General features: G+C 47.7%; 1 protein-coding gene across 1 annotated transcript in view; it reads left to right on the forward strand.

Annotated features, from left to right (window-relative positions):
* Positions 1-13,186, forward strand: part of CAMK2G (calcium/calmodulin dependent protein kinase II gamma) — a 123,680-nt gene that overhangs the window by 17,403 nt on the left and 93,091 nt on the right. The window lies entirely within an intron of this gene.

The raw sequence follows: 13,186 nt of genomic DNA on the forward strand, positions 1-13,186 counted from the left end.
GGGGTTTGGGCGCTAATAGGTTTGCCTCCTAAGGCAGAAATAGGCTGCACGGGGCAATCTAATGCATTTGACTTCTTGATGAATTAGAACAAGTGTTGCTTGCATTCTTCAGCTCCAAGGTTTCTAGAAGCTGAAACCAGACTGCTGTTTTAAGGAGAAACAACCTTAGCTTTTCTCCTAAGCTGCTGGTCTCCCAATTCCCAGAGGTATGTGTACACACAGAAGGTGGTGTATTCTCTTGTGCAGGGAGTGTGTTCTCCTAACACATGAGGAATCCTTTGCAGGGGTTGGAGTTCTTTCCGTGAGGTTCCCCTTCTCCAAAAGGATAAGAGCAACAGTTGTAGTAGACGATGCTGAAAGCAGAGTGCAACAAGTTGAGATGCCAGAAGAAAATGTTTCCAGAAGATCTCAGTCCTTAGAGGCCATTCAGATTTGACAAAATGGATGTGTTAGGCCCTTGTCTGTCCTGCCAGCTGAATAAATGGATTTTGAAGGAGGTGGACTGAGAAATGGAAGGCATAAGGAGGTGGGGAGGATTTTTTTAAAATGATTTATAAATGAAATGGTTTTTTTTTTTACCTAAAAAAGAGGAGAAAAAGGAATATCCATTCTCTCTTGCACCAAAATATGAACTGTGATGATGAGAGCATGAGATGGCTTGAAGAATGGCAAAGAACTTTCATTTACTGTAGTCAAACAGAGAAGTAGTATCAGGAGCAGAGTGCCAGGGTGGGAAGGCTGATTGCCCCACACCGGTGCCTTGTGGAGGTACACATGATGATTCGTTGTTTCAGTACCTAGCCTGAAGGAAGTCACATTGGGAACCAGCTGGTGTGGCTGTGTGTTGTTTGGGTGGTGGCAGCAAATCCTGAGTGACTTTGTGGCCCCTCTGTGGTCACATGACAGTGGCCACTTGTGAAGGTGACATATCCAATCTCTTCAGCTCAGAATGGGAAAGGTTTGGAAGGTATCTCTGCTTTGCTGATGGCCACTAATGCTGTGCTTTCTTTGCCGTATTCCCAGACCATCCTGTAGTGAGGATGAAAAGTTCAGGAGAGCCATCTTCTCAGTGTGAGTGGCCACAAGGCACCTCAGGGAAGGGAGGAGTTGGCTTGAGAAACTGATTGCAAAGAAAAAGTTGTTTCTGTGCAGAGGAGATGATATTGAAATTAACGCTGGAGATAAGAGAATGGCAAAAAACTGCAGGGTAATAGCATTGAAACAAAATTCATAAACATACCAGCACAAGCCCAGAAGTAGCAGATCTGATGGAGTCATTTTTTAAGTGTTTAGGCACCTAATGAGTTACGGAGGGAGCAATATATAGATCCTAATTGTATTTTGTGTTATGGTGATGACAGTTTTATGATCCAGCAAGTAGGAGATGTGTGGGTGAATACAGCCACGTTTTGAATTAGCTTCTAGTTTTCGTACCTTCCTGTCAGTGAAATAGATTGAGGATACTAAACTGGTCCTCAGCTAACTGACTTGCGGCAGTTGGCAATGGTTTCCTTAGGAAGGTATTGGTTAGTTAGAGCACAATTGTGGGGAGAGCCAAGAAATGAAATGGCTTTCTGCTAATATAGAAGAATGTCAGAAACAAAAAGCGACTGATCTTGTTTCCTTGAAGTTTCACTGAGGGCTGAAGAACCTGTGTTCGCCTTGAAAAGTGGATGGTAAGTTCAGCTGAATATATGGGTTCCTCAGTTACATAGCTGTATTTGCTGATAGCTCGAGAGATTAACACGAAAAGGAACTAAATGCTTTGATAGGAACTTAGTGAGTTCACCTTGGAATAGGGCTTAAAGCACTGAAGGAAAAACGCATGCTGTTTGGACATTGCAGCTGTAAATCAGTGATCAGAGAGATTCGATTCAGCAACCTGAAAATGAAAGTCTTGGCGAAAGGCATTTTATAGAGCTGTCTGCACAGGAGGAGAATTACGGCATTAATTCTGCAGTGCCCTGGCTATATGTTGCCTGATGCTTCCTTTCCCAGAGCTGGCACTTCTCCCTGGGGAGGCCACGTCTCTGCCTGGCAGGATGCACACCCAGGGCTCTGCAGCACACCCGCCTGCATGCCTGCCTGCTGGTGGGCCCACCGCCCTCCAGACCTGCGTCCTGCACCATGGTCACAGCAACAGAATGTCTTCTGGGCAGGGTTGTGCTGCCCCTCTCCAACTTAAACATGGCTAAATCTGATGTTTTGTGCCTTTTCCAGCAGAATTTGAACTAACTGACATAGTCACTGCTGCTTCCAGAGCCAGCACCGTGTTGCTGGTGAGGAGTACGGCCCATTGCGGCTGCATGGAAGTTTTGCTTTTCCAGTGCTTTCCTTTGGTTATGTCCAGGGAAGTGGTAACAAAGCCTTGCTCTCCTTTTGCTGTACTTTGTGTTACCTTTGATTTTCAAGAGTCTTGGTGAAGAAATAATAGATAGCTGACTGGACAATGCTCGGTAGTTTGATGCAGGTAGGTGGGAAGGAGGAAGAGGAACATTCAAGGGTAAATGGTGTGTGTTTAAGGGGTTCTCTGTTACTTGGCTTATTTTTAAAACTGTTCTTTCTAAGAGGTGAAGAGATGTGGTGCTGTTATGGGGCTTCTCTGAAGTCAAGGACGGCGAATGGTGCTGCTCTATGCAAACAGAACAACTTCAGTCTTGTAAGCTTCGTCTTCTGTAAAATACAAAATCTGATGTTGAGAGTCTCTTGTTTCTTTTTGGTCTGTAGTTTTCAGATGTCTGTTCTCTTTTATTAAATCATATTAATCAGAGCTGGTCTAGATTAAAATTCATACTTGGTCTGTAATGAAATATTTGTTATTATTCATACTGTGTTGATGCTTAAGACTGCCTGGTGAGGAGTATGCCAAGAACTTTGATGTTAAATAGGGGCCAAATGTCTGTGGAAAGGGAGAGGAAGCAGACTTTACCTTAGTCAGCATTCAGCTGATGTACGTAAGAGCAGTGGTTGTTGCACATGGGGAAATACAATGCCTCAGACATCCGAAATTCCTATGGGACTGAACGCCCAGGCTCTTACGAGAGCTATGGGCAGATGGAAGTAATAGCTGTGATTTTTTTTTTTTTGGAAGCTATCTTGTGGGTGTCACCAGAGTACTTGTTTCAATGTAAAAATTCCTAGCAAATAGAGTGCAGTTCCTGGGCAGCAATTCAGATTCCTTGCAGTGGTCAGAATGAAAGAGAGAGAAACAGAGGCTGTAGTGGCAGCAGGGAAATGTCCAGGTTCTGACTAACTGGTGTTGGTGTCTTGGGTAAGAGGTGAGTTTCCTGGGGCGGGCAATGGAGAAGCTCAGTTGTCACTTGTTTTCAGAGTATGCATCCAGAATGTATTTAAAGAAATAGGCCCGCTCTGGAAGGAAGTAGGCAGAGCTCGATCCTGTGATAGTTCTTAGCATGTTGTTTATACCAAGCCATGTGTAATGATCTTACCAGCACGTGCAGAGGGACAACATTCTTGGCCCCTTTTTTCGGTGTATATAGGGATCCTCTACATGTATTACCTCAATTGTTAATATTTCTTTGTTGCTGAAAATCAGTATCTTTCAACTCCTGTCACAGCTTTTGAAATACAAATGCAAAGCAGCTATTTGGAAAGTAAGACCTCTTTGCTGCTTTCTCCCTGCTGTGCCTTTGCTCTTGCCTGTGGAATATAAAGGTGGAATTTCTTCCCTGCTTTCTATGTTTCCAAATTTGTAAATTAGAAGAAAATTTGCAGCCTACCCAGCTATTTTGTTGTTGTTCCTGCAAGAGATTATGTGGATTATGGGAGGAGCAGGGAATTACTCCTGTGTATCAAATCTCACCAGGAAAAAACACTCTTGATGGTTCTAATTCAGTTTTCTGTTTGTTTTTAAGCAGCTCTCTTGTCCTAGACTCTCAGTTCCAGATTGGTTGTTGATTTCAGCTTTCTGGAGATGTCAGTAGTAGTCCTCCTGGCTGCTCAAACATTGAGCTTGTGTGCTACAAAGGAAGTTTAACAGCATCACTCACCACCCTCTGCTTAGATACGCTTTGCAACTGCTCTCTGCCTGCCCTCGGGTCAGGGCTCTGGGGCTGCCCTCCAGCCTCAAGGAATCCAGTGTGACGGATCTTGGCTGTGCGCAGAGCTGCACTGCAGCCCGCTGTGAGTGTGTGTGGCTGCACGGGGAGCCTGGTGTTCTGGTCACAGATGGCCAGGCACAGATCTGAGCTCGTGAGAATATATTGAGATAGGTGTCCTCTGCCTGCATGTTTTGGTGGGCTGGGGGAAAACATCCTTTCTTAGGACAGCAGATCAAGCTGTGGCTGCCCAGTTGTGCTTGCTGAGCAGCCAAATCAGGTCTGGTCATTTGGAGTGGGAGAGAAGCTGTCTTCTACCACAGGTCTTTAAACACTCACAAAGTACTGTGTTGTGTCTCATGCTTCTCCCCTTTCCTGTCCGTGAGCAAGCTGAGGGATGCTCTGCCTGGAGAGAAAATAGATGAGCTGCAGTGATGGGCAGCAGGGTGGGAGACGAGGAGGGGATCATATGCTGCAGCCCCAAAGTTCCCCAGCAGCCTGCAACACCGCTGGGAGGGCTCTCAGCCAGTACATGTCACTGGAGAGGATGTCCCTTGGAGAGCTGCTCGGAGAAGGACGGATGTGTGTGAGGAGAGACCCTGGCTGGGGTTTGGAAGGAGGAGGTTGGAAGCGGGACAGGGAGTGTGAGAACGCAGGGGGCCAGCCTGGCTTCTCACCTGCCTTGGTGTGATGGAGCACATGGGATAGCATCGGCAGGGGAGGTGGTAGGCTGGAAGGTGAAAAGAGTGGAAGCACAGCTCGTTCTGCAGCCACAAGCTGGCTTCCTCCCGCTGTGGATTTCAGTGATGGCTGGGGTTACCCCAGGTTGCCTCTCAGTTTACACTGTATATTTTATAAAGGATCTGGAACAGAGCAGACAGGATTTCAGCTCGTGTCTGCCTTTTCTGTGGTCACATTGAGTATTAAATTTCTGGCATTAACAATAAGGAGAGGGATGGCAGTGGGCACCCAGATTGGGCAGGAGCTCCCAGAGCCACAGTGTGAGTGTGGGGAAAGGGGCTTGGCGAGAGTCGGGTTTCTCATTCACGTGGTGTAACCTGGATTTGTGTGGGGCAGAGTAGTGATTAGAGTAATTCCTGTGTGTGTCCAGAAGCTGTCAGTTCTTGAGCATTTGCCCTGATCAGCACATGGTGGAAATATTTCCACGTGTACCTCAAGTGAGGAATGGGATGCTGAAGTCCCTGGGAATGTTTGGGGCAGGCAGAGCTGCCAGAATTCCCTGTAAGAAGGGCCCAGTGCAAGAGCTGGTGGTGGCTGTTGTTACTCCTGGAGCGTAGCGCAGAAATCTCACAGTTGTAAAACTCTTTCTCTGGATGGTACTAAAGCCATCGCCACCAGAGAGGATCATTCTATGGAACATGAAGAAATTTCTGGAGATTATATATATTTTTTCTCCTTCCAGCCTCCATGACATGTTGGGTTATTAACACAACTGTTTTCAAGAGAGGTCAGTGGCAACTTTGTCCCCTTCCACTCCCTGTAAACTGGGTGAATACAATTTTTAAGAGGAGAGCGTGTTAATGTAAAATGAAATCTCTCCACTTTGCCATCTTTGAGCACCACATGTCTGCCACGTAACCCTTAAAACCAAGGAGTCTTCCCCCTTTTGTTAACTCTTGCCTGTCACCTGTTCTAGAATTTCAGGTGTGGTGGCTTGTTCCCTGTTGCTTTTTTTTGTTTTCTTTCTCCTTCCTTTCCTCTGGGGCCCTGTGAGCTAGGCTGACTGCAGGTTCCTTTTTTACCTTCTTAGATTGACTATCTACTTAAATATCGCTACGTACTGCTCTTGTGGCTGCTCAAGCATTCTAGTGTGGCTGCCTGTATGATTTCTGAAGAACAGTGGTAGAACACTTCTGAAGAAACAGCCTGGCTGCATCTTGAAAATGAGCCTTTTCAGCACTGAGAGTTGCTGAAGAACTATGGGGCATGAATTGAACCTTCTGGGGAGTCTTTAGTTGTAAGATTTTGTTTCCTCGTAGCTTTTTCTACCTATTCTCCCCAGTTCACTTTTTCTTTCTGTTTTCATTTTTGAGCTTATTTTGAATGTTCAGTTTTCTGATGTGTCAATTAATAGTAATTCTAGACATCTGTAATGCTTTTACTGCAAATGTAACTTTAGTGATACTGCTTCATCCTCCTTCCCTCCCAGCTGGCATTGCAGAATCCTTGTTGCTTCACCTTTCAGGTGAACAGATGTGAGAAGCTAGTGGCTGTGCAAGTGGTGAATTCCTGACAACCCTGACAATAGTTGAGGGATGTCAGGAGAGTTGGTAAATGTTTGTTGCCTGTCAGGAAAGGAGGAGATAACCATGGCTCTGCTCTCTGTGTCGGAGCCTGATTCACCAGGTTTTGGCAGAGGCAAAGAGGAGAATTCCCCATCTCTGAGATGAGTAAATATGATGACCTTTCAGAGAACGCATGTATGCATATGGACGTGATACTGTACTCTCAGCACTTTTGTGTTATGTTCTCGAGGGCGTGAGTTACACATCTCCTGGCAGCAGTGAACTGCTGTCCTGGTGCTTCCATCCAGTTTTTCCTGTCCTGAGCTCACCATGCTCTGGGCTGTGTCCTGTTGTCCCCATGGCTGGTGTTTCCTCAGCAGGGACACTGGGATAAGGCCGGACTCCTGTCCTGCTGCTGAGAATGGTGCTAGCCAACCTTTCCTCTATGCTGGAAGCCAGAACTTGTTAGCTATTAAATGCAAGCTCCTTTTCCCTGGTAGCCAAGGTAGCATCTCCTGAAGTGCTGTTAATGTACTTCTGTCAGAGTCCCAGAAGCTGAGCTGAGAGCTGTGCTGGAGAAGACAGTAGCCATTGTGGGAATGAAGATCAAGTTAATGTAAAAGAAAAACACAGACAATTCCAACACCTCTCTGGGGAAGGTAGGTGCCCACAGAGAGGAGGCTGGGTGCAGGCATGGCTCTGGCAGGCCAGTGGGACCACACGAGATGGTGGTGGGACCTGGGAGCAGCCGTGCCTGCTGGGCAGTGCTGCTGTCTTATCTCTGGGGGCTGTTGCTATGATGACTGTGGCAAACAGGGACTGAAAAATTTACCAGATGCGTGTGAGCCAAAGGATTAAACTTTCTCATAGGCGGGAAGGGAGGGAGGAGGGCGGGTGATGATGTATTATCGAAGGACAGCATCCTAGTGAGAAATACCAGGCTCGCTATCCATTAGCCACCGGAATGGTGGGGGGGTGTGGACAGACATTCCTCCTGCTGTCTATGCCCGTGAGTGTCCAGACCCAGCACTGGGTACTGCTGGAGAGGGAGGTGAATGCATCCTGCTTCTACTGGTAGGATTTGCATTATTTGGATAGCTGAAAAGTACAAAGTGGGAAGAGTCTCTGTTTCTCGTATCAGTCTCTTCTTTTGTTCCTTACACCCACAAATAGCTCCAGTTGCCTACCTTGTGCTTGGAGCTTTTCTGCGTCGGAGTTGGTGCAAATCATTGAGTTTTGTTGTTGCCTGCAGGTTTCAGGCTATTGAACGTGAACCCATCTAGCCTGCACGGGTGTTACTGGTAGCACAAGGCTGCTGTCATTGAAAGTGTCTGATGCAAAATCGTGTCAGCACCATTAGTGCTCGTGCTGGTCTTGATCCTGTGTGCTGGCTGTTGTTGGTGCCGATTGGCTGCTATGTGGCCTGACTTAGAGTTAGGGGCTGGCAGCTGGCTGGGGAGCAAGGAGCTGATAATGGGAGTGTCTGCACCCAGTACCCACATCTCAGTGCCCCATCACTCAGAAGGTGGCGTCACATGGCATTGCTATGAGCTTGCAGGGTGCCATTCTGCAGTTTGCTTTGGGAGAGACAAACATTATCTTGCCCAGCAAAACTCTGGCCAACAATACACACGTTAGCCTAAAATGCTTGTGTACGGACTTAGCAAGATAGAATTATGGTAATTAAAATTAGTCTATCTCTAGAAGGGCTTCTTCAATTTACTGAAAAATGTTTATTTATGAAATGAGAAATTAATATATATTAAAATTAGTTGTATATGTCTTTCCCACCAGGCCAACTGCCAGTGGACTTTTCAGTAAGGGCTGTGAATGAGAACAAGGATGTCAAGACACCTAAGCCAGGTCTTGGATGTTTGTGGAAAGGATTCTTTTCCCTCCCCTCACTTTCCACTTGCTTGTAGGCAATTAGCTGGGGTAGGCTGCAGCTTGTCTGCTGGAGTAGCAGCATCTGGAGGTGCTTTATCTTCTGCTCTGCAGTGTCACTTGCAGTCAACCAGTTGATGTGGACTAGCACGGAGGGGTTTTTCTCAATGCCAGGGAAGCAGTGAGAAAAGTGGTCTGACACAGCAGCCCAAAATCTGAGGTGAAAAAGAAGGAGAAGAGCTAGGAATCTTTAAAGGCATCCTTCTTTCCTTTTCTTGAGCATCAGGTAGCTCAGCAGGTGAGTTTTACCATGACTTCTCTTGAAGGAGGTTATTTTCTGAAGCTGTTGCTTTGCTTCAGATGTGCCTTAAGTCCCAGAGGGTCTCATAGTTGGGCTCGTTTCTGGGTGAGGTTTTCCTTACCTGTGCAGCAGAAGGTAGCTGGTGTGTGAAGCTCCTGCTGCTCCAGGATGTGTGTGTTGAGCCTGCAGGTGTGCTCGCTGCTAGAAGCCTGTTTTCAGGCACCTGCCTTGAGATTTGACTTGAGAGGGAGATAGTCCAGTGCTTTCTCTAGGCCACACTCATTAGATGCACATTTCAAATAGCATGAGTGCTCTGGAAGCTTTTGCAGGGAAAACAGCTCGTCAAACCTCTTCTTGTATTGGTCTCCAGTGCTTGCCAAATACACTTAGCATTTCTACTGTAGTGGAGCAGCTGTCATTCTGAAAACGTGCATCTTGTTTTTTCCACTCCCCTTGTATCAGAGCATATAACATTTCATGGGTGATGGGCCAAGAAATCACCCATCATGGCTGAAGAAAAAAATAGATGTGGAAGAAAGAAGTTGTGTTCAGTGCTGCCCGTGGCTCATCGGGCGGGCTGTTCTGGGGCTCAGTGATGCCAAGCAGTACTCCTTTCTGTGTGGTGCCCAGGGAGGTGGTATGGTGTTAAGTTTAGTTTTGCCTGCCTCGGGGCCTCTCCATGTAAGCTTTGGATATCAAATGTCCTCTGTTGAGATTGTGTCGGAGAGATCAGAAGTGTTAAAGTTGCTCAGCTTTGGTTTATAAGCAGTGCCAATGCAGGGACAAAGCTGGTGCATGATGGATGTGCTTCTTTAGTGCAAGTCAAAGCAGTGATTCATAGATCTCGTGTTGCTTTAAATATTCCTGATTTTTGGACTGCAGGCTTGAGAAGTAGCTTCCAGCTCTGCCCATTTTGGTCTGATCTGAATGTCATCTGGGCTAGAATCTGCCAGCTCTGCAGATTAGGATATTGTGTTGTGCCTACTGCTTGTTAGGAAGTCGTCCGGCTGAAAATGTTCGGTGTTGCCTGATCAGTGCTGAGCAATGATCCACTGTCATCTCTGTCTGTGTCTGAATTAGCCCTGCACTTAGCGTGGTTGGTGCAGAGGAGCTTGTCCTCTGTGTGGAAGCACTTCAACAGCAGCAGACAGGGAGCTTCGCAGTGTGCCTCTCTTCTGCAGACAGTGAAGCTCAGCATCAGAGATGTGAAAAAAGAGGAGCAAGGTGGTTTGCTTTCTTGATAACCATTATCAAATATTGCTGACAAGTGCAGGTGGCTCTGGCTCCTGCTAGCAGTTGCTGCAGCGCTGGTTACCCAGCTTTAAGGAAGCGCATTATGCCGTGTTAACTCCTTGTGGCTGTGCACGCCCTGCATCTTCATAGTTCTGAGGCTGAGCTACAAAAGCTTTCCCCGCCATCACCTCACAAATGGTCAACAAGTTCCTTGGCTCTCACAGGTTTTTCAGCCTGCTCATCTCCCTGATGAAGTATGAACCCTTAACTGTGGAGGTTTTTCTTGTGTGAAAAACGGTGAAAATTCCTTCCTTGTGTTGAAAACATAACTCAGGTTTCACCTATGAAGTTAGCTTATCTAAAGGGGCAGTGGGGGATGAAATGGGAACAGGGAAGTCTCCAGCTCCGTTGAGCCAGAGGAATTTATATTCTTCCTTCTGCATCTCTGGATTCCTGGGTCCTGCCGTGCAGTGAATTGGCACTGCTAGGACCTCCCTGCCGCATGCTCACCTTGCTTGCTCACCAGCTGCTCCATCCGAACCCACCGGCACCTGCTGTGAGCAGCGATGGGGAGAAGGAAGGAGCTCCTGCCCAGGGCTGAGCTCCCTCGGTGGGATTCTTCTGTGCCGAGCCGTGTACTTCGGGACCCTCTGTATGCAGTTGGATTGAGGTGGGGAGGCTGGAGCTCTTCCTGGGGCCGGTCACCATCCGTGTGCCAGAGGAGCTGTCTGTGTGGCCACAGCACTTCGGAGCGGCTCCGTGTCCTCCTGCCTCCCTCACTTCATGTCCACTTTAAGAGGGTTCATCTGCAATGCAGCTGTTAGCAGGGAAGTTCTGTAAATCAAGAGGGAGTGAGTGCGAGCCAGCCCTCTGCCTGCAGTCGTGGCTGGGTCCTCAGCACAGCCTGGGCAGACTGGCTCACAAAAGCTTCTGCAGGAGGACGGGGAAGGGGCAGCAGCACGGTGCAGATGGTCACTGCTCCCCGCCCCTCCTCCCTCCCCCCCAGAGTTCGCATGTCTGTGCCTGCACGGGGTGCTCAGCAGCTGGAAAAGCACAATGGGCAGCAGCCTCGGAACTGGAAAATCCTGTCGTGCTTTTCCCTTCCTTGCTTCTCTGTCACAGTTTCACCAGGTGTTTGCTTAGGGCCGTTCCTGTCAGGACGCCTTCTTTGCACACTCACTTCTTACACAGGATGTCCTGTTACAATTCAGAGCCAGTGAGCTTCTGCACATGACTCAGAGTCACAGAGGACTCGTCAGCCATGGCTGTGTGGCTGTTCAGCGCTTGGCTGCCTGGCATCACAGTCCCACTCACTGGAGGAGTAGGAAGAGCAGGGAAAGGCTGCTGTGGACCTGTTGTGATTGGGAGCTCTTGTGGGATTTCTTGTGGTTCCTGGCGATGCATTTCTGAGGATGATGGTGGAGAAAAACCCTCTGGTTTCTGCAGCGAGGTAGCTGGAAAAGCAGGAAACCTCACGGGGACCTGCAGGGCTGGAGCTTGGAACGGCACCCATGTTCTTCTGCAAAGACAGCAGCTGTAGGAGAGCTTTGCTGCTTCTGCTGGTGCTGAACAGGCAAGATTACCAGCCTTGCTGCATGTTCAAGTAATCTAGGCAGACTTTGCTATGGAGTTCAATCTCAGTTTCTTGATTACCACTTCGGAAAGTCATTGGTGATGCAGGAGAAACAATTGTGTAATTCACCACCTGCTTTTTCTCCTCTGTTTTCCTTCTCTCCTGCTTGTCTGGGCATTCGTTGTCCTTCTTGCAATAACTAAATTGTGCAAACCATGTATAAGCAGTGTTCCCTCCCCTTTTGCCAGGGGACTGGCTGACTTGTTGTAAGAAGTTATTTTTAGGGTTTGCTTCCTGGGATATTCTACCCGTGGCCAGTTATGGTGATGAAAATGTCACTGAGACGTATAAAGGACTCCCAACTCATTGCTAGCGTGCCTGATCTCTCTGTTGTAATGGTGCTCATGGGAGACGAGAGTCCCTTCCCACTGCATCACCTGTGATAAGGGAGACAGTCACAATGACTCTGCAGCTCGACTCCCTGTGAAAAGAACACCGAGCTTCCACCCTGAGTGTTGAGCTGAAACTGAATTGGCCCAGGAGAGGGAAAAAAAGAGAGAAAAGGGGAAAAAAATTAAAGGAGAGAGGAAAGAAAGTCTTATTTTGGGTGTCTTGGAGTTTTTCTGCCTTATCCTTTTTTCTACATAGGGATGTCAGTGCTGCAGAGCTGTTTGTCATTACACAGAGCTGTCCCTAACAGGCCATTTGCTCCTTGTACTGGACGTATTGGATTGCACTGAGTTGCTGCCAAAAGCCTGGGCAGACCAGAGCAGGAGGTGTGTGCTTTTTCTTTTTACACGCCTCTGCTGCCTCCCACCCCAGATCTGCTGCCTGAGCACCTGAGAACAGTTGATCTTCGTGGCAGCCATCTCCAGCTTGCACAGCATGAGCACAGTACAGGAACACTGCGGAGCTGAACGAGACCACAGGCTGGCAATCCGTGTTCCCTGGTGCCAGTATTGATTTAAGGAGCACCTGCCTCTTTTTCTTGCGCTGTTGTTCCCTTCTTGGTATCACAGCTGGCCCCATTCCTTTTCTTTTCTTCAAATCTGGAAATGAAACTCAGAAGAGCCCTTCTAAAGGGAATTACTGAGGTTTTGGGGTTGGAAAAGCACTGGGTTTCCAGACAGGTTTCAGGGGAAGAGATTGCTTGAGTGTGGCTTTTGAGGTTGGAGTCGCTGCTGAGAAGAGTGCGTGCATGCACTGTGTCATTGCTGTGCTTTGTGGATGGGACCTGCATCACCCTCCTGGCAGAAGCTGTGGGGAGCAGAGCCCAGAGCACCTTTGGGTAGAGGCAGCAGGGAGGTGTAGCTTGGCCTAGTGCTATTAGAACATGGTAAAGGACAGTGACCTTGCCTTGGCGGTGGTGTTGGGGCCATGCGGGGCCCTGCCAGCTGCAGAGAGGGGAGAGTGGCTGCAGGAGGGCTGGGGGACACTGTTCCCAGCTAGATGGTGTCCTCAGGGCTAGCAGTGCCTACAGACCACTCTGGGTATATTTTTTAAGTAATCCTTATATTCAGACTTACTTTACTGAATGCTAACTTCTTCTGTTAAAGTCATTTTGCTAGCCTGTTTCTAGGCAATAGTTTAAAGTACAGGATCAAGTTTTTAGACTCCTCTGGGGCCACAGGCAGCTGCAGTGTCTTTTTTGTTTCCCTCTTCTCCATATTCTTGACTGTTGGGTGGACTTAGTGACATGTGGTACATTTTGCTCTTCTGTATATATATCACACCTGCTATATGTGATGTTGGATTGGACACATCTGCGTTTCAAGTCTTCTCTCTGTGTGGTTTCTTGGTAGCTCTGTATTTACAGCTTTCTCTGCTTAGTTTAAAGTTATCCTAGTATTGCAAAGGGAACTTGCTCTTAAAATAGACAGCTCGGCCTTTT

Source organism: Meleagris gallopavo, chromosome 8 (genome assembly GCF_000146605.3).
Source record: "Meleagris gallopavo isolate NT-WF06-2002-E0010 breed Aviagen turkey brand Nicholas breeding stock chromosome 8, Turkey_5.1, whole genome shotgun sequence".
NCBI lineage: Eukaryota > Metazoa > Chordata > Aves > Galliformes > Phasianidae > Meleagris > Meleagris gallopavo.